The sequence below is a fragment of the Sminthopsis crassicaudata genome, chromosome 1, assembly GCF_048593235.1.
Source record: "Sminthopsis crassicaudata isolate SCR6 chromosome 1, ASM4859323v1, whole genome shotgun sequence".
Taxonomy (NCBI): domain Eukaryota; kingdom Metazoa; phylum Chordata; class Mammalia; order Dasyuromorphia; family Dasyuridae; genus Sminthopsis; species Sminthopsis crassicaudata.
The window spans coordinates 626,455,887-626,482,327 of record NC_133617.1 but is presented as its reverse complement, the minus strand read 5'-3'; the positions used below and the strand labels follow the sequence as shown (position 1 = coordinate 626,482,327).

General features: G+C 36.5%; 1 protein-coding gene across 7 annotated transcripts in view; it reads left to right on the top strand.

Moving 5' to 3' along the window:
* Positions 1–26,441, top strand: part of RAI14 (retinoic acid induced 14) — a 149,291-nt gene that overhangs the window by 96,996 nt on the left and 25,854 nt on the right. The window lies entirely within an intron of this gene.

The window sequence follows — 26,441 nt, the reverse complement described above, 5'->3', positions numbered from 1 at the left end:
CACTTAATCCCAATTGCCTCAGCAAAAAAAAAAAAAAAAAAAAAAAAAAAAAAAAAAAATTAAAAGGCAATTCCAGGGCCCCCAGGTTAAGAACCTCTGCCCTGAGACTCTCCAGTTGAACAGAAGATATTCTATTGGTAAAAGTTCCTATCTGAGAATTCCTACTCTAACACAATCACAGTTTGTATAATTCCCATTTTGCTGATAAGGAAACTTAGTAAACATTGTGACTTTTCTTGGAGAGACATCTTTTGTAGTACTTTTCCTGAAGTGTGACCATGTTTAACTCTCCTGACCAGTAAATTTCAGTACTTTTATTCTCCACATCTTCATGCATTACACAGTTTGGCTGACTGGACGACTTGCTGTTCTTTGCACGTGATAATTCTTCCCTCATCTTGCTTTTGTACAGGCTAGCCCTTATCCCTCAGCATGCCCTCTGCCTCTTAAAGAATCCATAGTTTCCTTCCAACCAGCTCAGATGCCACAAGATACAGGAGGCCTTTCCTGATTACCTCTAGCTTGGAGTGTTATCACCCTATCACTATTACCTTGTAAACATTTAATGCATATTTATTGTTCTTCCTGATAGAATGTAAGCCCTTTAAGGCCAGGGACTGAAAGTTTCCTATTTGCCTTTGCCTCCCTAATGTCTAGCACAATGCCTGGCCCATAATATGGGTTTAAGTGCTTGAGGCTGATTTATTGATTGATAGAATTGTGTGCTTTGCATACAGGCACTCTGTAAATATTGAGTTAATCATAAAATCAGGATCAACACTTGTATGTAGTTTTGAATTCTAAATCTTAACATTTTTTTCACTAGATAACATTGTTAATGTAGGAAGTTATTAGAGCAAAATAATAAAGAGAAGGAATACTGTTTTTCTAGTTTCTTGCCCTCCAGGAAAAGCCATATCTTTCAAATCTGAACCTCTTTTTTTCTTCATGGAATTTTGTTCTTCTCAAATCTTTTATCAGTTATTCAGTCAAAAGAATCCAGTAAACATTTTAAACATGTAATATGTGCCAGGCATTGTGCTGAGCAAAGGAGATACAATTAATAAAGAGAGAGAGAGGTCTTACTCTCAAGGAGCTCAGTACAGGGGCATCTAGAAACCAGGCAAAGCAGCAGGTAATGAATGGAGCAGGCTGAAAAGTCCAGATTCTACCCTCTCTATAAAGGAGAAGGAATTGGGAGGGATTCGGGATTCCATCCGGGAAGTGGTGCCCATCAAGGCTTGTATTAGCCTCCTGGTGATGAGGGTAGAAGTGATGAGCTCAACCTGAGAGGGGCATTGCAGTAGATGAGAGGACTTTGTTTCCAGTTTTCTAACCAGGATAACAGGTAATTTAGATCCAGTGGAGACTGGAGACCTTAGAAATTATCTGGTCTAGCTCTCTCAATTTACAGGTTAAGAAACTGAGGACGCTGAGAATAAATATACACTTACCCAAGCTTAACTTAGTAACAGTGCCAGACTTCTAGTCTGTAACCTCTGGCTTACAAGGGGCCATTATAAAGTTCTTGTCCCTATCCTATTATTCAAATCCAATATCCTTAAGTTATCATAAAGGCTCATATTTGAAAAGTACAGAATGAGATAACTCTGCCCTGTCCATATCATAAAAAGCAGAAGTTAACTAATAATTCTTTGTTACTAACAATTTCTTGTTAATTCTTTGATCCCAAGTCAATTGGATGATTGGTTACTGAGGCAAGTATTTGAAAATTTACACTTCTCTATTTGTGCTTAATCTAATTTAATATTCCTATGTTAAGTCTCAAGTCTCACATTTGCAGAGGATTTTGATTCTTAACCTTTAGAGATTTTTGCTTCTACCTTATATTTTTCATGTGAGTTCACTTATTAAAAATGCAGACTGAATTGGTTTAATACCAAATTACTTGAACTGGAAACTTGCTAGAAGCGTTTCTGAAACCATAACCAATCAAAGCAGCCTATCCCTGATATCCCTGAGCCAATGTTTGAGCCCTGAAGTTAGCAGTGTTTAAGATACCATCTGGTTTCTAAAGTGAGTAAAATGTTTTGCTTTCTACCACTTCTCAGGCTACACCCCCTCCTGAGGTGGTTGTTCTAAGGAGGAGTTAAGAATATGCAAGGATGTCTAGATTGATACACATTTAATTCCTCTAGCTATATTTCTACTCTTAGGGATCTCACATTTGAAGCAGGAAGTAAAATTAAATTTATAAAAAGTTGAAATATTATGTGACTCAATACCCTTTGCATCCTTTTCTATCATTTAGCCGCCATATTTGAAGGAGCAGAGAGCTGCATAGAGCTGAAGTTTGGCATCTATCCTTGTTTCCTGGGTGGTCTTGGCCAAAGAATTCACTGTCCAGAGGCCCACATTCTGGTATTGAATCTTGCCCTTGGGCCTATAGTCTCTGGGAGTGTCTCTATGGCCCCAGGCAACTTCCTAACCTCTCCCATCAATTTATCCAAAGCAAAAATAAAAGAATAAATACCTTTCTCCAAACTAGATCTTGGATTTAACCTTTTTGGAAGGAAAGGAAAGGCATTTCCTACTTAGGGTCTGCAAAGGCTCTGTTTTCACTTTCTAGAATCAAAGGAGTTCCATAGTACTGCCCACTTTATAACTTAACTCCTGTAGTTAACTAATTTACCTTAGGCCATCCTTCCCAGCTACCAAACCTACTTGTGTAGGTCAAGGGACTTACAGTACCACAGAGTTCATAATGATGCTGTTCTTTCCTGAAATGCATTCTTACTCTCTTCTTTATAAATCCAAATCTTAACAATTCTTAAAGATCAGTTAACATTTGTTAAATTACTGTTCTTCTAGTGCTAAGACCTGAGTATGTGAAGACAAAAAAATGAGAGTCTCCGTCTCAGGGATTTACATTCTATCAAAGGAGATATGCATCAGTTTATAGTCTGTGGACCTGTAAGACCTGGGGCAGATTATTTACTTTCTCTGGATCATGGATTCATTTCCTGTAAAATGAAGGGACTGCACCTTCTAACCCTCCCCCCCCAGACCAAACCTGGGCCCTATAATCCTGCCTCTCCAACATAACTGAAGTCCTTAAGAAAAGTTGCTGCAACACATCTGTTCTGCTTTTATATCCCTCATAGAAACTGGCAAAACATTCGCCTCACAGCAGAAATTTGAGCTTCTTTTAGAAGAACCTCTTACCTAATTCATTTGTGGGGGGCGATAAGATTAGGGTTGAACTCTGGACCTTTGATTCCATCAGTCAGTCAACTTTTATTAAGCTCCTACTATGTGCCGGATGCTGTGCTTAACCTTGGAGATACAAAAGTAGGCAAAAAGTAGTCCCTCCCTTATTCAAGCTTACAGCCGAATGGGGTGAACTTCATGCAAATAAATGTAGACAATGAAAGCTACTTGTTGGCTAAATAGGAAGTAATTAACAGTGGGAAGCCATTAAAATTTAATGGGGTTGGAGTAGGTTTCTTATAAAGGAAGAGGCTTTTTGGAAGCTTGGGGTGTCTGTAGGCTACTGGAGGAGGAAGAGCGCTCCAGGTGTGGTGGATGTGCCAGTGAGAACACCAGAGATTTTGAGACTATCTAGTCCTAAAGACAGAGCTCCTGGTAAGACAACCTTCTTTATTAACAGAGATCAGTCTTTTCTCTAGCTCATAGTCCCAAAAAGTTTCCTAAATCATTAAGTGTTCGAATGATTTACCAGTGTATGTGAAGGTAAAGACTGCAACCTAGGCTTTTTCTGGCTCTCAGCCAGCCTTTTATTTATGGGTACTTCCTTATATGGGGGGAGGGGAGAAGACATTCCAATTCTTATTAATTCTCCAATTCTCATGTGTAACTCACTAATGATTTAGTTTAACTTGGGAATCGGGGAAGCGGGCGTTCTTCTAAGGCCCCTCTTTTCAGATGTGCGACCCTGTCATCCTGGCATTTTAGCCCCCAAATTTCCTGTAGAACTTCAGGGGAGAAATTCTTAAATCCACTGCCACCCATTGGCCCAGAAACTGCAGGAATGTGGGGGCGATTAGAAAAGCAGCTGTCTCCCCAGACATTCACCAGAGACCTCCGTTTCTGCTCACCCAGGGTCAGTAACCAGATGGGGACTTCTCTTTGCCATTTCTTTGGAGAAGCTCTTGGAATAACTCTCTTCTAGAGACCAAGCAAGTTTGTTTTCCTCAAACTGAGAAGGAGGTGTGGTGGGGTTGTAATAGAATGGAGGCCTTGGTGTAGGAAGGGGCTTCCTCAAGGCTATGCTGAAGCCGTTCCACTTGGCCACACTCTGCTGCATCTGTGTTGTTTCCATGGTGGATGGGAGGAAGTGGGAGGATTGCAGAACCTTGAAACCTCTTACCCTAGAGGGTTATAATTACTTCAATAGAATTTTCCTCCACATTTCGTTTTGAACTTAATTAAAGTTGTGTGTGTTTGTCTTAGGAACAGGCAGACTAACATAGCAGGTCCAGCTCCAGTGTTTGAAACGGCAACATGTGAATACTTGTGCCACATTTCACAGCACACACAGTACATGCAGACATGTACTTAAATGGTATATGGGACGGTTGCCTTTTCTGCTGTTTGAAAGTACCATTATATGCAAGGCCGGGATCTATGAACTTTTTTCTTTTAAATTTTAATAACTATATTTCTGTGTGATTTGTTTCCTTTGCAATCCTATTTGTTTTATGGATTTGGAAACGTTATTCTAAGAAGGGGTCCATAGGTCTCACCAGATAGCCAAAAGGGTTCCAGATCTTAAGAGGTGAAAAACATTTGCTTTATTACATCAGTTTGCTTTCCCTCTTCATTTAATTATTAAATATTTTAAGTGACTTCATGAAGCTGAAATAAACCTTAGGTCCCTGTACTTATGAATCCTTTCTGTAGGACTTTTGCCTTAAATCTGTGGGTAAAGGCATTTTTGCAGAATGATTTCACTTGTAGAGGGTGGAGGATACTTGGAAGTGTTATAGCCAAATAGTGGACTTTTCTACTAATGATGGAACTAATACATTTTTTAAAAAGCCTTAACTATATCTGTTATCCTGAGAACCAAGTATTTTGATATATTTCAGGCTAGCATTTTATATAAAATTAAATACTGGATTAAATAAAGTTTATAAAGGATTACTGAAAAGCCCAGAGTAGTATGGAATTGATCATGGACTCTTGAATAACACATTCAGGTTTTCCCATGCTGGATGAGCTTTGAATATGGTCTCAGCTAATAGAAGAATTGGTAGATGATAGGAATGGTTATTTCTAGTAATTTCATTAAAACTGAAATTGGTTATATTTTAAAAATAAGAAATAGCACATAAATTATGTGGAAGTCATTCCTGATTCCAGTTATTTGTGTATAGTTCAGTCATGAGTTTTATTGAAACAAAAAAAAAATTTTTAAACTAGAAGAAAGAATAAATAAAAATGAGACAAAGCTATGGCCTATAGTTAAAACAATTCAACACTGACTTCTTCAAACAAGACACTATTGTGTGTGTGTGTGTGTGTGTGTGTGTGTGTGTGTGTGTGTGTGTGTGTGTGTTAACATTTTTATTTGAAGTTTGGAGTTCCAGACTCTATCTCCAACCTTCTTCCTCCCTCTCCTCTTGAGATGATATAGGTTACATATGTGCAGCTATGTAAAACATTTCCATATTAGTCATTTCATACAGAAAGGCTCGAATAAAAGAAAAAAAAAATGAAGGAAAGAATGTGAAAAATATAATGCTTTAAGTCTGTGTTCAAAGAATATCAGTTCTTCCTCTGATGAGAATTGTATGCTTTGTTATTAGTCCTTTGGGATTGTTTTGGACCATTGTATTACTGAGAATAGCCAACTCACACTTTTTTATTGAACATTGCTGTTATTATGTATGGTCTTGTTCTGTTCACTTTACTATGCATCAGTTCATTTAAGTCTTTCCAAGATTTTCTGAAATCATCTTGTCATTTCTCAAAACATGATAATCTATTATAATCATTCTACATCTTCAAAAAGTCATTCATAATGAAATTTAATAGTAGATGGAAGAAAAGATGTAGTTACAAACTAATAATTTCATGCAAAAATTTAACTGAAATAAATCGATAGCCATAACAAGGAGATCAGAAGAATCTCCAAGATGCCTCCAAAAAGGTATGTTAAGGCACAAATTATTTGCCAAGTTGAAAGAGGTGGCAGCATTCATTTAGAATATAAACTTATTTGTAAAAACTTAATGTAAAGAATTTTGGAAGAATGTAAGTAGTGATTAAGCAGTCATCTTAAGAGCATTTAAGAATTAAAGTGGAAAGAAGACCCAAAACAGGAAAAAAAATTTTTTTGAAAAAACTTGGAACATATTTTTCAACATCGACACTAGAGCTACTTGAACCTTAAAATCATATTCTTAGATATCCTAATAGAAGAAGTAGAAATGTCATTAAAGAAGGCAAAAATAGAAAAAGCAGATGGATTAGAGCAAGTCTATGTAGAAGACAAGCTGGGAGTGAAATAGTATTGAGGACAATTAAGGGATCATTTTACAAGTATTTTTTAGGGGAGAAGATAAATGTGTGGGAAACATTAACATTATTAATGTTATATATTAATACATATTTTAAGGAAACTGAGAATGCCAACTACAAATACTTTCATCTGTATATAAAATTTTTGCAACAATCCTCAGAGTTTTAGAAGGCTTTTGCAGATGATATTCCAAAATAAATCACATGTTCATTATCAATTATCACACAATTGACTGAAAAGTTGTAGAGAATACAAGATTTCATCAGGTTTATATTTGTTGTTGCCCAGATATTCCTATTACCACTTAAACTTTTTACATGCAAGTGGTAAGTTGATGAAGGATACTTTTTTTTTTTTTAAATTTTTAATTCATTTATTGAAGTTTTTTATTTTCAAAACATGAAAGTATAGTTTTTTCAACATTGACCCTTGAAAAACTGTGTTCCATGTAAAATGTGTGGGATTGCCTGTCATCGGGGGGAGGGGGGGATAATTTGGAAAAATGAATACAAGGGATAATATTATAAAAAATATATATATAATAAAAAAAAAAAAAACTTTGTGTTCAATTTTTCTCCCTATTCCCTCCCCTAGATGGCATATAATCTAATATATGTTAAACATGGTAAAAAATATACTTTAAATCCAAATAGGCATACGTATGTATACAATTATCTTGCTGCACAAGAAAAATCAGATGAAATATATTTCACTACAGAATTATCATTTGTGTCCTATGATTGGTGATTAGAGGTAACATGACAAAGTGGGAAAATGCATAGCAGGAAGTAGGGACTGGGCGGGTGTTGGAAAAGGTTTTGTTGGTTCAGAGATTGATTTGATACTTGGAAAGATCCATGTTTTTTGTTCGTGTGGGCACTCCCTCCCTAGATGCTGATCAAGATCCCTCTACATTTTATGGGTTGCTTTAACTGAAAGATTTCACCCAGTAGCAAACCAGTTGATGAGAGAGGTTTGTAGATTAACTTCATTTTTTAAATCTCAGGTATGTATATTAGATACTAGAACTTTGTATTACTGAGGGAAATTTTGAAGGAATTTGAAGACAAAGATTTTCATTTGTTGTTGGGGGAGCTGAGTGTCAAAGAAATGGAGGAGGGAAAGGTTGTCTGTCTATAGGCATTAATTAGTAAGACTCCAGGGCATTTGTCTTCTAGAGTGTGTAACCTTGTGAAATTCCAGGGAAACTATGGCCTCTGGCATACTAATGCTGCTTGAGCAGATAATTATGTCAGTGTATTATGTTCTGTGCACTGTGGTCTTATTTAGGTCTCCAGTAAGTTCCTTAGGGTGCCATAGAGGTAAACCTCTGTCCAGCCAGCTGTCTGAAAAGATCATTTTACATAGCTGCTGCATTCCAACCCAAATGCAGATCCTCAAATTAACTTTAACCTGATCCTGGAGTGGTCTTGGACTGTGCTGGGGAAGTGGCCAATATGTGCAGATAATAAGGGGAGCAGGACCCTGGCCTGCCAAAATGTATCATTGACTACCCATTACCAAGTATTGATACACCAGCACAGACTTTCTGTATTTAACTTTCTGTCAACTGAGAAATCTCTGGTTTTGACATTTGTTTAGGTAAATAATTTTAGTGCATAGAATTGGACTTGAAGGAGGCTTTTCCTGTTTTAATACACCAAGACTTCATCCATTTAGGTAGCACCCAAATGATGTCAGAGCAAAGACTCTACTTTGGTGAAAGGCTGTAAAGAGTAAAGAGGAAAACATAGAGGACAGTTATGAAATCAATCACTAAGCACTTATTAAGTGCCTATAGTATGTGCTGAATGCTGAGGAAGTGTTAGAAGCATTTGGACTGACAAGAAGATCTATGGTCCCTAAAGGGCTATTCTGGTTTTTGTTTGTTTGGACTGGACCTGTGGTTTCTGGGATATTGGGAACACCTGGAGAGGGAAGAAAGATGCTCTTACAATGCAGATTGGTACTTTGTCATTTACCATCTTAGAGGATTTGTGGGAGACATTGAAAGACTAAGGCATTTGCCCAGAATCACACAGGTAATATACATTAGCAGTGAATTAGCAGAACCAGGTCTTCTCTGACTTTGAGACTTTCTCTCTCCCCCTTCAGACAGAATTCTGCCTTTTAATAAGAATATCGCTGGGTGATTATTTTTGCCTGACTATGTCTTTGTGTATGTTGATAAAAATGAATGGCTAGAATAAGTACTCCATAGTAATTTTTTGCTCCAGAAGTGAGGGGGATGAAAATCACGTGAATGTCACTGACTTGACATTTGTAATAGTGACTTCTCTAAACTCTTTATAACCTTATTTCCAGAGTAGTTCTTAATGTGGGCTCACACTATTCTCTGGAATGTACTCTGGAATGTCCTCTCTTCCTTTTTGCTCTTTTAAGCCCCAACTTAGATGCTAATTAGTCCTCCAATTCTTATCTGACTTGGAATCCTCACAAAGCACTTTTTATAATGCTCTGGTGTACTTATCACTTTATATCATATATTATAATTGTCTTTGTTGGTTTCATTCCCTTATTAGAATGTCAGCAGAGACTGTATTGTAAGTAGTAGATGATAAGTAGTTATCACAGTTGCATTTGGATTATATAAATAAATTATATCAAAATCTCCCCCTTGTATATTCAGATGTTATACAACTTCTTTTTTAAATGTAATGTCTTATTTTTTCCCCAATTTCATGTGAAAATAATTTATAAATAAATTAAATAAATTAATAAACATTTCATTTTTTCCTTCTCCTTCCCTCCATTGAAAAAGCAAGCAATTTGATAAAAGTTGTAGATGATACTTATACAATCATGCAACACATATTTTCATATATTGCTTTCTTCTTAGAAGTGGAAACTCTTTTTTTTTGTTTTTTGTTTTTTGTTTTGTTTTTTCCCCTTTTCTCTTCCAGTCCACTCCCTCAAATCTAATTTATAAGAACTACTTTCTTCTTATTAGAGAAGGACTCCAACATAGCATTGCCCATGATGCTGAGGATTTTTGTCTGGTCTTTCATGAAGCTAGAGAAAAGAAAAGGAATTTTTTTTCCTCCAATCCTCACTCCTCAGCATGATGTGGAGGTGAGTGGGGTTCTTGTAAAGATAGTGAGGAAGAAGAGTGGCTTTGGAATCAGAGGACATGGATTCAAATCCTACCTTTGATGAGGATTATATATATAATCTCAGACAAGTTACTTAACTTCTTTCAACTTCAGTTTCCTCATCTGTAAAATGAGAGTTGGACTAAATGATCTCTCTCACTCTAGATTTATGATCTCATCGTCTTATGTGATATGAGAGTAGAGTACAAGCCAACCCAAAATGGTTTTGAAATCAAGCCTAGCTAAAGACTGTCCTTCAAGGACCCACCTAAGTAAGTTCAGAGAGGCTCATTGCCAGAAACTGGCCACCAGATAATCAAGTTATTCTGATTATAACTACTCATACTTAGAAAGAGTTGTTCTCTTTGTACATAGAGAAATCAGAAATCTTCAAAATCACTGAAGTGAAAACTTATTCTCCAGTCCTGAAAAATAATCACCATTAATGCTTCATCTTTTTTCTTCCTTCACTTTCCTAGCAAACCATGACTGGTGTTGATGTACAGCAGGAGAGAAGAGAACTGGATGAATGCTTTGAGGGCATGGCCCAGCTCTTTTAATCTTGGTTTTCAGTTAAGCAAAGGCACATATTTTACAATATTAACATTCTCCTAGTGTTCCTACATGGCAGCAATATGTGGAATATTGCTGTTCCAAAGAACTAATGACTTTTACACGAAAGACAAGAAATGGAAAAGCATAGTGAGTGTGAGCAGATTGAAATTTTGTAACCCATGAGGAATTCTGAAATCTGTCAACAAATCTTTATTAAGTGCTATATGATGTGTACTGTGCTAAGATCTGGGGGTGCAGAAGCAAAAATATGATCCCCTTTTCTCATGGAATTCTTATCTAATGAAAATATCCAAAATATATAAAGTGGAAATCGGCAATAATCACAGACAGAAGGTACTAGCTTGGGTGGGATGGGGGTGAGAGTAGGGAAGTTTGCAGAAGGAGAATTGAGCATGGGGAATATGGGAATAAAGAATCAAAAATTGGGAGGTAGAGATGTGTGAGAATGTCAAGGAGGCTGGTGTTACTGGCTGGATCTTAGAGTTCATGAAAAGGAGTAAAGCATAGGAGATCTGGAAAAACTAGATTGTGAAGACCTTTAAGAACAAAACAGAGCATTTTAGATTAGATTCTAGAGAATAGGGAGCCACAGGATTTTACTGGGTAAGGGTGACATGGTCAGATGAATGGTGAATTCATCGGAATGGGGAGAGATTAAAGCAGGGAGGGCCAACCAACACTCTCTTGTACTCTGTGAGCATGATGATGAGATCTGAATCAAGGAAATATTTTATTGGCTACAAAGGTACTCTTTTAGAGTGAAATTGATAAATGGGTATACATATATTAGAATGAAATTGATAGGGCATATCGATATACCCATACCTGTAATGACTAGTTCTTGATACTGATGTCACCAGATTTTACAAGAGAATAATTGTTCTATGACTTTTGGGCCTGGTCCTCTGAAGGAGGGGCCATATTGTTATCTTAGCTGCCTATTTAGACTCTCTTAACTGAAAAACCCTTAGAACATAGAACTGGAAATCTCTCACACTTTTAGGAGAAGAGCAGGATTAAAGAATGTTTTCAAGAAATCATATTAAAAAAAATAGATTGGTTGTGTAGTTAAGTGGAGTGACAGGTGGACAAGTCAGTGTCCTGCTATGTGTTTAGGCAATTGGAAGAAATGAAAGGTCTCCAGCATTTGGGGAATGCTCCTTACAATTTCCCTGTGGTCAGCATGGACAGAGTCCCATGGGCTGGACAGACATGGATTGCTTGCAATCTATAGCAATGGAGGGAACTCCTGGATTAACTCACAGATTTGTTTGAGATTACAATTGTGCTATAAATTTCATGTAAGTTAGCCTGCCTAGATAACATTTAATAAATCATCCCCAACTTTATAGTTTGAGAAAGGTAAATAACATAGGAATTTCTTTTCCAGCTAACAGTTTTTGGTTTTTTGTTTACCATGATCAAGATGAAGAAAAGAGAAATCAGTGTGACTGGAGGTTTTTGTAAATCTAGATTCTCTCAACACTGAGAGTTTACTAAAGGATAACAGTACCTTTCTTTCTCAGTACCTCTCAGTAGAGACAGCAAAGATAAATCAGGTCATGGAAACTGAGTCTTATGCCTCAAAATGTATTTTCATATGTAGCTATTTACTGAAAGTATTTTTTTTCCCCCTTAGTCCCTGCCCACAGTCCTTTTTCCTTTTTTTCCAACTTTTAGGTATTCTATTTGTCAAGATCAATAGAAAGGATAGTAAGTAAAACTCATCAATTTATATGAATTGATTGTAGTAATAGTATAGAAATACAAAATATTAGAGTTGGATGGGGCCTTAGAGTTCATTTAGTGCTACCTAATGGTTCCTCTGTGGTATTTGAGTTATTTCATGAACCACTTCTTTGGTCACTGATTCCATGCCTTGAATTGTTGAATCTGTAGGATTATAGATCATAAATGGAAAGAATCCTAGAGAACTAGTCCAACCCCTTCAGGGCTGGTGCTCTATCCACTGCACTGTCTACCTGCCCCAAATGAAATATCTTTATTACCGAAAAGTAATTAGACAAAATTAGTGTGTAACTTGCCAAGCCAGATAATAAGTGAAAGTGCCAGGATTTGAATTCAGAGAGCTCAGATTCTCCGACTCTAATTCCAATGTTCTTTTCATTTAGCCAACCAGAAAATAGGGATCCTCTGCAACTTTCCTGCAAGTAATCCCTGAGCCTCTATTTGAAGATTTATATTTGATTCACTTTTGGTTTTGATGAAGATTATACAACTCTGATATAATCTAGAACTTCCACCCACTAACAGAGTCTTAGAATCCTATGAGTTGGAAATTCAGAGACCATCTAATCCAACCCATAGCCGACGAAGAAATCTCCCTCAAAAATCCCTGACAAATGATCATCTACCTTATGTTTAAAGATCTTCATTAAGGGATGAGTTTACTACTTCCCAGAGTTGTCAGTTTGGATAGTTGTCTAGATCATTTTGGATTTTGATTCGGGTTTTTAACATGCAAACTTTCTCTTCCTGTTTTGTTATCTGCAGTATGACAAACTTGTCTAATATGCCATTATTCAAGGAACTGTTTAAAATGTTAAGGAGCACAAGGTGAAGCTCAAAATTTCTGGGACATTCCATTGAAGGCCTCCCTCCAAGTTTGCACTGACCCATTAATGAATATTCTTTTGGTCCAGTCACCTACTTCTTAACAGTGTTATCAGTATACAACTTCCATTCTCTTCACTAGGCTAGCATAAGAGACTCTTGTCTATTACTTATCAGAAATCTAATTAGGCTGTGTCAGCAGCTTCTTCCTGACTAGTTCTTCTGTTGAAGACATAAATAGTTAATCTGTTTAAAGAGGTAAATAGTTAATCTGTCTTTTTAGATTAACCACTTCTGACATTTAATGATACCTGATTCCCTTTCAGAATATTCACAAATTATCTTTTTTTTTTTTAATACTTTGTTCTAAAATTTTGCCAGAAATGGAACTTCCCTAGGCTATAGTTTATTGACTCTACTTTTTTCCCTTTAAAAAATAAAAAACAGCATTTGTCCTTCCCCAGTTCTGTGGCACCTTTTTTATTTGGTCTTTCAAAAATTATGAGTAGAAATATATTCTTTGGATAACTGAGAAGATTTCAGAATCATGATTTGAAAACTAGAATTTAATTATTCTATTGCTCTAAATATTTATTCTCAACATAGGCCACATCTCTAAAATTAGTTGGTTTTTTTGTTTGTTTTTTTGCAAGGTAATTGATGTTAACTTGTCCAGGGTCACACAGCTAGTAAATGTTAAGTGTCCATGGCCAAATTTGAACTCAGGTCCTCCTGACTCCAGGGCTGGTGCTCTAACCACTGCACCGCCTAGCTGCCCCTACACACATTTTTTAATGAAATATTATACACACTAATTTTGTCTAATTTCTTTTCAGTAATAAAGATATTTCATTTGGATCAGGTAGATAGTGCAGTGGATAGAGCACCAGCCCTGAAGTCAGGAGGACCAGAGTTCAAATCTGGTCTTAAACACTTAATATTCCTGGCTGTGTGATCCTAGGCAAGTCACTTAACTCCAATTGCTTCAGCAAAAAAAAAAAAAAAAAAAAAAAAAAATAAAAATAAAATTTATAGCTTTTTTCCACTTGAATAAATATTTCAGCATCAATGCTTTTGCCATTTCCTTCTTAGTTTTTTTTTCCCATACAAAATCATTTTGTTTGCCATCCATTGTTTTTTAAAGGCAACAGGGCATCCACCACCATTTAACAAGGCAGATGATCAGGTAGAGCAAAATTAAAATATACCAAGCAGGAAGGAAACATCTCTACAGGTCCACTTGAGTAAGGTTTGAGGGTAGTCATAGGGAAAAAACAGGAACCCTTCCTACTTCCCCCCCCCCCAAAAAAATGGGGGAATTCCACTAAGCTAGAGTATCAGTTGGTTCTGCTGAATCCATTGTCTGTGAATTTAGGCAAACAGATAGATAAACAGATGGACAGATATACATATTTTTAATAAGTATCTCAGCATAAATTATTTCCTTTATAATCTTCCAGATTTTAATGTATTCATATCAAAACACTACTCTGAGAAGGGGTCCATGACATAAGAAGTTAAGAACCTCTGTTATTCCCCAAAGTTCATCTGTAGTAATCTTTTTCAATCTGGTGGTACCACTAAATGTAACCACTACTGGTTCTAGTAATAATAATTATTCACATTAATAACATGAATATTGGGACTTTGAGGTTTTAGGAAGAACTTTCTGTACATTAACTATCTGATTTGATCCTCTTAGCTAGCCTGTGAAATATACCTGCAGTTATCCTCATTTTAAAGATGAAGCAGCTCAGGACCAGGGAATAGGAGTGACCTGTGCAGTTACATAACTAGGTAGTAAGTGTCTGAAGAATCTATAGCTAGGCTCCTGTGTCTCCAAGTCCAGAGCTCATGCCTCATTGCCAGATTGCCTTTCAGGGAACTTTAAATTTGATATAATGAGGAGGGGAGTATATCCTTGGTTGGATGATACAATAGGGAGAACTGAAGAAGTACCTCCAGCAGATTGGGTGGACAAGTTTGGAGAGCTTGCAGTCTGTTATTGGAAAGAATTTTTCAGACTATTCGCCTATTTGAGGAGGATAGTATTTATCAAAAACCCTTTTGTGTCTTGAGCATTTTGTTATGGGGCAGAATTCAGTATAGGATCAGAATTTTCAGACCATCGCCAAGGGGTTTACTAATTAAAGGATGTAAAAGCGATCTCCGAGTTTCAAAGTCTAAGGACAAATCTGAGCAGCAGTGATTGTAAAGATTGTAAAATTGTTGCTCTCTGGTTTATGTGTCTGATTAATAAGTAATTTTGGCCATATTTATACACCTAAGGAAAAGTGTCAGTGCTAGATTTATTGTTTTTTAAGACTAGATGATTTTTAAGGTCTCTTCTATCTCTGCTTCTGTTAATCCACTAAGTTCCCAGAGCCATTTATTGAACAAGGAGATGCTGACCCTATCACTCTATCAAGATGAATAACTTTGAATTAATCCCTTTGCTGGTGCTTTTAAGGCCTTTAATTCTCCTTTCAAAAAAAAAAAAAAAAAGCCATTTATTATAAATGTCAGGTTCTTTTAGCAGCAGTGGCTCAAATTGGAAAGCTAACAAATGTTTCTGTCTCCCAGTTTTCCACCAGATTGGTTTCCAATAGTTGAAGAGATTAAAGTTGCTGCTACTGCTGCTTTGGAAAAACATTGACAGCAGCTTGTCATGTACCATCCAGGGCAGCACTTTGGTCCCTCCAGGGGATTTGTTTCTGAGCCAGCTCTGTTCGGTAATTTGTCTACAGTCATATACCAAAGTGTAGAATAGAACTTAGTTTTCTAAGGTCTTTGATAGCTAGAAGCTATTAGACTTAACATCTTTAGGTAATTAGATCAGAATTTGAATGGGAAATTGGACCCTTTTCAAAATCTTATTCGGGCCAATGTTTATCTTAAAAAATAGAACATGAAAAACACCTTTAGCTAAAGAGATAGGAATCTGTAGATATAAATGTCTATGCAGTCACATAGGGCAGCTGAATGGCACAATGGATGGAGCACTGGGTTGAGAGTCGGGAAGACTCATCAGATACTAGCTGTGTAACCCTGGGCAAGTTACTTAACCTGTTTACCTCAGTTTCTTCATCTGTAAAATGATCTTGAAAAGGAAATAGTAAAGCACTCTAATAATCTTTGCCAAGAAAACTCCAAAGGGAGTCAGAAAGCGTCAGATTAGACTGAAATAACTAAACAGCAATAACTGTTTCTCACTTGACACCCTGGTATTTAGGTATTACCAGGATGAGTGGAATTATAGATGTAGAGCCAGAAGAGACCTTCAAACACATATAATTCTTCTTTATTTTGTAGATAAGATGATTGAAGATCCCAAGAGATTAAAGACTGGCGAGTCAGTTTTTGCTGAGTGATCTCTGAGGTCTCTTCCTACCTAGTCTCTGTCACTGTCTTAGGATAGACAGTATGATATTACTTATGAAAAGTGCACTTGGGTTCATTTTTTTCTCTTCTGTTTTTTTTTTTTTTCTGTTGTTTTTTTTTTTTTTTTTTTTTTCTGTCTCATGGTTTTTCCTGTTTGTTCTGATTTTTCTTTCCCAACATGGTTCATAAAGAAATGTGTATTTAAGAAAAAATTAAAGTACATGTATAACTAGGGAGAGGGGGGAAAAAGAAAACAAAAAAAAAGTTATTTTTTTTTTTTTTAAACAACACTTGGTTCTGCCATCAGAAGACTTGGGGGGGGGGTGTCAAAACCTGCCTCAGTTTCCTCAACTGTACAATGAAGGAGTTGAACTGAATGGATTTCTGAGGTTGTGTCCAGTTCTACATCAATGCTTACCTATAAAGAGGAAGTGGATGAGCTACTCTGGTAGGATTTGATATGAATGAAAATGTTCTTTGAGAGACTGAGCATTTTGAAAAAAGGAAGTTTGTTGTTTTTTGTTTTTTTTTAATTCCCCTCTCTGAGTGTCTGTTTGAATATAGTAATCAGGAAACCAGAATGAGTTACTGTATGAAAAGTAAAAGGAAATTGCTTAGATCATAACTCTTTAGGTTCTTGGATAGTGAAAGTTCAAATCCCTTTATGACTCTAGGACTGGAGCAATCCCACATTGTGCTGAGGTGTTTGTTTAGGGAAAGTTTGCACAGCTTGCAGGGAAGTGGTTTGTAGGAAATGAAATCTCTTCTGCAGGCCATGTTTGTTTGACACTTGAATTACATTCCCTGATTTGAGAACTCTAGAAGTACTTACAGAAAGTCAGGAGTGCTTGCAATTTTCCAGAAGCTTCTAACTGTTGTTAAATTCAGGGGGAAGATTGCTAAAACCCCACCTACCACTGCCCCCTCATGCTTAGTCTGGTCCTTTTTCTCTTGTTTTGGCCCAGTAGGATCAATAGGATGATATATTTTTTGGGAAATCACCAAGAGAAAACCTTGGGAACTGCTTAAGGGACTGGGTCACAGCATGGAAATTCCAAATATCATTAAAGGGGCAAAAGGGATCAAAGTAGTTTTATGTAAATCTGCAAGCTGTTCTGTTTGGGCTTTTTAACTGTGTTGGTTCTCTTGAAGAGTTCCAGCTGAGTTTTTATAAGTATAAAGCTAAATACTCTGTTTAACAATTAAATCCAAAACAGACTGGCTTTTTTTTCCTCGAAATATTTCTATGAAATTGACTCTGGCAGGGCTTTTGCTTTGAAAATCATCTATGAAACAGAAGATATTGGGGAGCTGGAGGTGTTTTCCCCAGCTGGTGGGCTGCACCTTTGGTACCCTGGTAATCATTTCACCCCTTAGCTGCCCCCGGAACCTTCCTGTCATTGAAAGAGATGTTATCTGCATTGAATTATTGATCTACTGACACACGAAGACCATCAAAGCCTTTATAAAATAATTTACAATTAATTAATCGATCCCAAGTTAGGAATTTCTCCCTAAAAGACGTCAATTCTTAGTTGCTCTTTTAATTACCAAGCATTGTGCAGGTAATTGGCAGATTTCTGCCTCTGACCTTGATCTGTTCACTGCCAGTTCTGAATTTCCAAGTTCCATAGCCTCAGATACCAGCTGTGTAACTCAGGGTAAGTCATTTAACCCCTTTTGCCTCAATTTCCTTATCTGTTAAATGAGCTGGAGAAGGAAGTGGCAGACCACTGGTATCTTTGCCAAGAAAATCCTAAATGGGGTCATACCAGGTCTCAATAACAATAGCTAAACTGTACACACAAAAGACAACTATACCAATCTATCTTTGAATAGTTGTTTTATAAAAAATTCAGTATTCTTTATATACATTCCCAGCAATTACTGAATAGAAATGTGATTATTTTTGTGATTCTAGTTGTGTAATACCAGAATGATCTCCAAAGATGCTCCTAACTTAAAATTCTATTAGCAGTGTATTAGTGTCTCTGATTCTTTATAACCAATTAACATTGATTTTGGCCAATTTTAAATATATTTTAAAAATTCATTAAGTATGAAATTGGGCCACAGAGTTGCTTTCGCTTGCATTTTTGTAGTCTTTAATGGAATTTAAATTGCATCTCTTTTTTTTTCTCTTATACTTCTGAACCCTCCCAAGATCTTAGGGTTTACTGGATAGATTTCTTTCTTAAAGACCAGGCCTTAAATCAAAACCAATCTGATTCTCATTGGCTACCAATAGGTCCTAGGTGAAGCCTTAGTTGGTCGTTGTTTGGGTCCTCAGATTGAATGTAAAATGGCCAGAAACTCCCCCTCCCAGATTCATTTATTTAGTTTTTGGAGGATTTTTTTTTTTTTTTAAATTTAATTTTTTTTTCCTGAGCCTAGGGTTAAGTGACTTGCCCAGGGTCCCACAGCTAGGAAGTGTTAAGTGTCTGAGATCAGATTTGAATTTGGGTCCTCCTGAATTCAAGGCTGGTGCTCTATCCACTGCGCCACCTAGCTGCCCCTGGAGGATTGTTTTTCAACTAGGTGAAAGAGGAGATTCTTTGCCTCAGTTACCACCTAGCCTTAATCAGTCAATGGGTGCACCCTCAGTCAAATTGAGACCTGTTGACGATCTTAGCTTAAAAAAGCCCCAGGTTTCTCATTTCATCCAGGACTATCTCTAATTGTCTTAATCTGTCTTGCCACTGGACCCAGAGGAGAAAATGAGGCAGCCTTCCCTCACTTAAATCCAATTCACCTGCATGTCATGGCATCACCTTCCTGATGTGGCCCTCTTAGACAAGGAAGGACAAACAATAACAACTACTCTGATCTTTAATGGGATTAAAATTGCACCTCTTTACTGTGAGTGAGGAGCAAAATGTAGTTATCTCCTTTCCCCCTTTTTGTTTTGTTTTTTTTCTTTTGACCTGATTTTTCTAGCACAACATGACAAATATGGAAATATGTTTAAAAGGATTACACATATTTAATCAATATCAGATTGCTTGCTATCTTGGGAAGCGGGAGGGTAAAAGGAGGGAGAAAAAATTAGAACACAGAGTCTTACAAAAGTAAATGTTGAAGTCTATCTTTACATATATTTAGAAAAATTACTATTGAAAAAAAATGCACCTCTTTATCGATTAGTAATATTTTTTGTGGATAGGAAGACTGGAGAGTGTAATATAAGGACACTCTACCTTCTGTCATTTGCCCATCCAACTTTTCTTACTGCCTAGTTGCGGTTCTCCATAAACACACACAGCCAGATTTTCACATAAGCATATCATGAAAAATTGGCACTGTTCTGGTTCACAGTTTGAAGGTCAATTATAATGCCATTGCTTTTGCTAAACTGTGCTTGAGTGTTATCATTCTAATGAAGCTGTCAAAATGTTAAGAGCTCAACTATAAGCTCTGAAAATAACTGATTTGAAATAACTTTCTGGATCATAAACTTAGAGCATGGAGGAATTTTAGAAATCAACTAGTACAAATCCCCTATCTTAAAATAATATGACAAAACTGAGAGCAGGGAGGTAAAGTTATTTGCCCAATATTACACAGACTGTAGCAGAGCCATGATTTAAAGCTACATTTTATATCAAAGCAGGTCTCCTTAGAATGAGAGTTCAACTTTGTCTTTGGATTTCTTGGAAATCCATACATCTTTTATTGACATTTTTTCCTTTCTTTACTGATGATTGATACAATCATTTCTGATTTTACTTTAGTAAATAGTTTTCCCAGAATCTTGAGAAATTTTTTCTCGTGATAAATCACATTTCTACCTTTAATCTCTTTTAGGTTGCTATTTGAAATCATAATTAATTTTACAAATCATAGGTGTTAATGATAGCTATCAGCTTTCCGATAATTGAAAATGCCAATCCAAATGAAATAATGTGAAATAAGCAGATATGAAATATATTTTCTTCATATAGTCCTTTCTTAATAATGTCTCTTATTCCACTTCTTGGCTAACAACTGATTAGAATTTGAGCTTCTGAAGGACAAGGACTGATTTTACTTTTCTTTGTAACTGGTACTCGGGAATAGTGCTTCAGGAATAATAGCACTAGTAAATACTCAATAAATACTTTTTTTTACTATTTATTGAGAATCCTGCTGGCCATACATTAATACTAATAACAGAAAAATAAGACACAGTTCCTTCTTTTATGCATTGTTTAATCAAAACAGGAATAATGACAATCTAATAAAAAAATTCAAGAAGTCACAAATGATACATGCAGCTTGTCCATATTAATACCAAAATGATGCAGAGTAATGATGAATGAAGCTATGATGGGCATTTCTTGTTCCTGCCTGAATGAGGCTCTGTGAATAGAGAGGAAAGGAAAGATGTTGACATAAATCTAGATGTGTGTGTGTGTGTGTGTGTGTGTGTGTGTGTGTGTGTCTTTACACATAATTTCTTCACATATGTTAATTTGAATTCCCAAATTAAATTTTAAACAGTCTGAGAACAGGTATATTTCTCTAGGTTCTGCAGAGAAAGGCATATTTGAGACTCTATGCAAATTGGGTGTGCTAATAGATAAAAAGTACTGTTTATGTTAAAGACTTTGATTGTCCAGGTACCTCCTTTCACAGAATAATCTGTTTTCCTTGGTGTAATACTTATTTTATAACTTTAGGTTTTAAATGAAAGCTTAGACTTTTAGATGTGTTTCAGAACTGTAAAAAATAGGCCAGTGTTTACCCCCTTAGATTTTCATGGAAAGAAGTAAGGAAATAAGAGATAAAGAAAAATGTTTGCAAGTTTACCTATTCTTTTTCTTTAATGGAAGCAAAACAAGTCCCTTAAACATTATAATCTGAGTTGGTTAGAAGGATGCTTCTTAATTTCTCATAAAATTTTGTCTACCTTGGCAGGGGATCCACTCTTCTGTTTTGGAGCAACTGGTTAAGGAAAGAAATATGTTTATAACTTCCTGCCAGTTGTGAGATGTGTCCTAGAAACCATTCCTGTGAAATAAACATTGCAGATGGTACTATACACACACATTCATGCCTCTTTATGTGTGTGCTCATATGTGGGTGTGTAAAGTGTTCTCCTTCACATGAATATTGGGGTTTTTTTTTCCCCACAAGTGACTATAGATTTACATAGATCCATGGGATATTCAGGAGAACTAGCACCTCTGTTGTGAGGGCTTTAGGAGCCCTTTAGGAGACCTTTTTAGAGCTCTCATCTGCCTATGGTGTCCCTCTGGTTCACTCCACTCTTATCTATAGCTCCAAGAAGCTGTAAATCTTCTTGGCAGATGAACCAAGCTGAGTCTCACTGACAGTCACGTTTGGTGATTTAGGAGGATGTCCACTCCAATTGTGTAAAGACTTTCCCCGGGTGGAATTGGGTGGATGAGAACAATTTGTTCCAGCAGCCATCAAGGTGTATCAAAGTGATTCAGACCACTTCCAATGACCTTGTGATGAAGAGAGCTATCTACACCCAGAGAGAGGACCGTGGGAACTGAGGGTGGACCACAACATAGCATTATCACTCTTTTTGTTTGCTTGCATTTTTCTTTCTCATTTTTTTTCTGGTTTGATTTGATTTTTCTTGTGCAACATAATTGTATAAATGTACTTATATTGGATTTAACATATTTTAACATGTTTAACATATATTGGACTACTTGCCATGGAGAGGAGGGGTGGGGGAAATTGGAACACAAGGTTTCGCAAGGGTTAATGTTGAAGAAATTTAAAATAAAAATAAATAAAATAAGAAAAAAAAAGGTGCATTAAAGATACTGAGGTCATCTACTCCATCCTGGGCCATCTTGACTTTTGTCTTGGCACTATACACTGATGATTCTGGAAGAGAGAGTGAGGCTGACAACTTCTCGCCTCTGGCTTACTTAAATCCAATTCCTACTCAAGATGTTATCTATGATGTCATTGATCCTCTGAAAACAACATAGATCTATCCACATAGTTCTTATCTATATATTTGTCCAAAAAAAAAAAAAATCTGTTTGGAGTAAGGGCCATGGCATTACCTCATTAGGTGCGTATTCATCAAGTTAGAGGGCAGGAAAATGTGACATTATCTCTCCATCCTACTATAGTCCATTATGAGGCTTCTCTCCAGCACACCCCTACTACCCTCTTCTTCCATTATTATTACAATATTCCCTCATTCTTCTAGAAGCTAACTTTCTGTAATATTGCAGTAAGCTCCCAATGTCTCTTCTTCTGCACCAAGAATCAGTGCTTGGGATAATTATCATATATCAATATGGGCACCAGAATCAGCAATTACTTATGTGCTGTTGGGAAAATTAATTCCTCACCGATAGTCTCTCACCTCACCTCGGTGGTCTCTGAGCCTCCTTTCCTTAGAGACAGAGTGAGAGTGACAGGATAAAAAAGTTTTAATGCAGTTGAAATCTCATTATGTTTTCCCCTTAATTCATTCCTCTTCCAAACTGCCCATTTCTGCCTAAAGCACCATCATTCTTGCAGTCATCAAGGCTCTTAGTTTCAGGATCCTCAATTCTCTCCTGTTCATTCACACTGTACATAGTTAGTTGCTAAATCTTTCTATCTTTTCAACGTTTTTCCCACTGTCTTCCCAGAGTCTCTTTTGGTCCCATCCTCATCATAGATTATTGCAGTAGACCTCTGAATGGGCTTTATACTTCAAATTTCTTTCCTCTCCATCATCTCCAGAGTTGCAAAAAAATGATCCCTACACTCCCAAATCAATCAAAAAGCATTTATCTAGTGTTTCTTATGTGTAGGGATCTTTGCTCAAGGATTCAAAGACAAAACTGCAAAAGAGTATTTAAAGTTTACACCTGACATGTGATTTTCTTACTCAAGTTGTTTTTGTTCATCTTTTTTTCAAAGAGAACCATGATGTCAGAAAGATGCCATGACATACAAATGAATTGGATTTAAGTGAGGGTGGACTGTGCAGTCATCGGGCTCACTTCTCCAGAGCCATCTGGGTCTAGTGGCAAGATATGGGTCATGACAACTGGAAATGGCCCTAGATGCAGTGGGACATGTTGGCCTTTTCACACTAAAATCTTTAACAGATCTCAGTTAGATATCAGTGAATCTCAGTTGACTCTAGACCCAAATATAATTCCATTTTATTCTCATCCTTTTAAAATTTCTGTTACTGGGGGCTGCTAGATGGTGCCATGGATAGAGTGTTAATCCTGAAGTCAGGAGGACCTGAGTTGAAATCTGGCCTCAGACATTTAACACTTCCTGGCTGTGTGACCTTGGGCAAGTCACTCAACCCCAATTGCCTCAACAAATAAGCAAATAAATAAATAAAATTTCTGTTGCTGAATAAATTTTATACTATAATAGCATAATAGTACATGTTTTTGATTTAAGAATAAATAAGACTTGTTGTTCCATGTCAAAATTTTACTTTTAGTTATTTTTTACGGATGAGTGCATAATTGTGGGGAAAAGTTGGAAGGCCATTATTCTAGCCGATTCTACTAAATTGTGAGACTTGAGAAAGACAGTTATTCTGACTTAGGTTGGATTTGACTTAAGTAATTAAGTGGATGTTATCTTTGATTTATATATATGCACACACACATACACATACACACATATATACATATACACACTTTGTAATTTGGGGAAAGGACAAGATTTACTCTGTATATAAAACTTACATAAAACAATATAATGGATTAGCTCTATTTCCAGTCTTTAAGCTTTTAAATTTTTTTTGTTTTTTGTTTTTTAACCAAGAGATAGAAATTTACAACTTAAGGATTGAAAATAAGCTTCTACTTATTTCATTAGATTTTCCTGAACACCAAATTTATAGAAAACCCCTTGTGAACCATAGAACCTTGACAGCCTTAATAAATTCTGAAGCTTATTTATAAAAAGTTTTATAAAATAGTTTCATGCATATATTTTTGTTACATTTTATGTAATTAATGATTTATTGGATAAAAGGACATCAGAATACTGCTTTGCTTGCAGGGAGTCATCCCTATCCTTCAGGCTAGAGAATGATAACTTGATACTTTCATACTATTTTCTGTCTCCTCTCCTATGAGGAAATGCCCTGGCTATAAATTAGTTTTGCAGTGATTATAGTAATATACTAATTCTTGCAGGTCCCAAGAAACCATGTGCTTTTTTGGAAAAGCCACTTCTGAGGCCCTCTGGAGGCGCTTTATTGTAAACCTTTGAAGATATAAGCAGTAATTAGATCCAAAAAAAAATCTGGAACAATATTCCTTCAGAATTTTTCCCAGACTTCGTTCCACCTACACTCTACTACTAATAGTCTGGAATAGCCTTGGAATTGTTCTTAGAACTTTTTATTCCAGCCTGCCCTAAATACAACTGCATTTTTTGTTTGCCAAGATGATTGTTTTGGACCCATGATTCCCTATCATGAATTTGGTTTATATTTATATAAAGTAAAAGAAATTATGCCTCATGTATTGAGTATTAATCTTATTAATATTATTAAGCTTATGGTGCTTGTGGTAGTTACGATCTTTGTGATGGTAACTTGACAGAATGCTGGTTAGGAAAGGTTTTGAACCCCTTAGAGCCTTTTTTCTGTCACCAAGAAAGAGTGCAAGAAAAATCAGACTGAAAGGCAGCTTGGAAGTGAAGAGCTAGCTGTTTTTCCCTCCTATTCCTTCCTTTAACCCTTGAAGTCTTTGCCACAGTGTTGAACTGGGAATTGTCAGGACAGCTGAGACAACTGTGGTTTTGGCTCTAGAGCATTCCGCTACTGTCTTCCTTTAAATAATGAAGGGCAAAAGAATTAAGTAGCAGCATGACTTAGCAAATATACGGCTAGACTTTAACTTGGGAGATCAAAATTTAAATATTACTTCAGACACTTACAGGCTGTGTAGCCCATGGGCAGGCCAGAAATTCTTACTACTTGGATTTTATTATCTTTAAAAATGGGAGAAATCCTTATACCTATTAATTTACAGAGGCAAATGGGTGGATCAGTGGGATAGAATTCTGGACTTAGAATCAGGACCTGAGTCCAAATCCAGCTTTAGATACTAGCTATGTGGCCCTGGGCAAGTTACTTAATCTCTGATTGCCTTAATACCCTGGAGAAGGAAATGACAAACCAAGAAAATCCCATGGATGGTATTGACATGCTGGGTCAGGAAGATTAGGTAGCAACAATCTATCTTCTAGGGTTATGGAGGAAGAGTTAACAACCTTAAAGTATGACATATACATGAAGTATCTTTTATCTTTTAAAATTAACTTGCATTACATAGGAATTGCCATTTCCTTCTTTAGCTCACTTGACAGATGAGGAAACTGAGGCAGTTAAGTGACTTGCCCAGGATCACCTAGCTGGAAACTCTCTGAAGTTGGATTTGAACTCTGGTCTTCCTGATTCCAGACTCAGTGTTCCTCACCTACCTATTATAACAGAATGCCTACCTTTTAATTTTTTTAAATTAATTTTATAATTATAACTTTTTTTTGACAGTACATATGCATATGGGTAATTTTTTTTTTACAACATTATCCCTTGCACTCACTTCTATTCCAAATTTTCCCCTCCTTCCCTTCACCCCCTCCTCTAGATGGCAGGCATTCCTATACATATTAAATATGTTATAGTATATCCTGGATACAATATATGTGTACAGAACCAAATTTTTTGTTGCACAGGAAGAATTGGATTCAGAAGGTAAAAATAACCTGGGAAGAAAAACAAAAATGCAAACAGTTTACACTCATTTCCCAGTGTTCCTTCTTTGGGTGTAGATAGATGCCTACCTTTTAATAAAGCTTTATGGACTGGGCCAGCTAGGTGGTGCAGTGTATAGAGCAGCCCTGAAGTCAGGAGGACCCGAGTTCAAATCTGGTCTCAGACACTTAATACATCTTGGCTGTGTGACCCTGGGCAAGTCACTTAATCCCAATTGCCTCAGGGAAGAAAAAAAAAAGCTTTGTGGACTGGAAAAAATAAAAATTAACTCGCATTAGAACTATACATTTAGAGACAGCTAAATAGCAAAAAGAATAGAATGGTGAGCCTGGAGTCAAGAAAACCTCAGACACTAGTAGCTGAATGGCAAACACTTAACATTTGTCTCAGTTCCTTCATCTGAAAGTGGAGATAATAATAGCATCTATCTCCCAGGGTTATGGAAAGGCTAAAAGTCAATATTTGCAAAAGTGCTGCCCAGACTTCTGAAGTGCTGTATAAATGTTAGCTAGTAATAGTAGCAGCGGCTGCCACCATTGTCATTATCCCCATCACCATCATTGTTGCC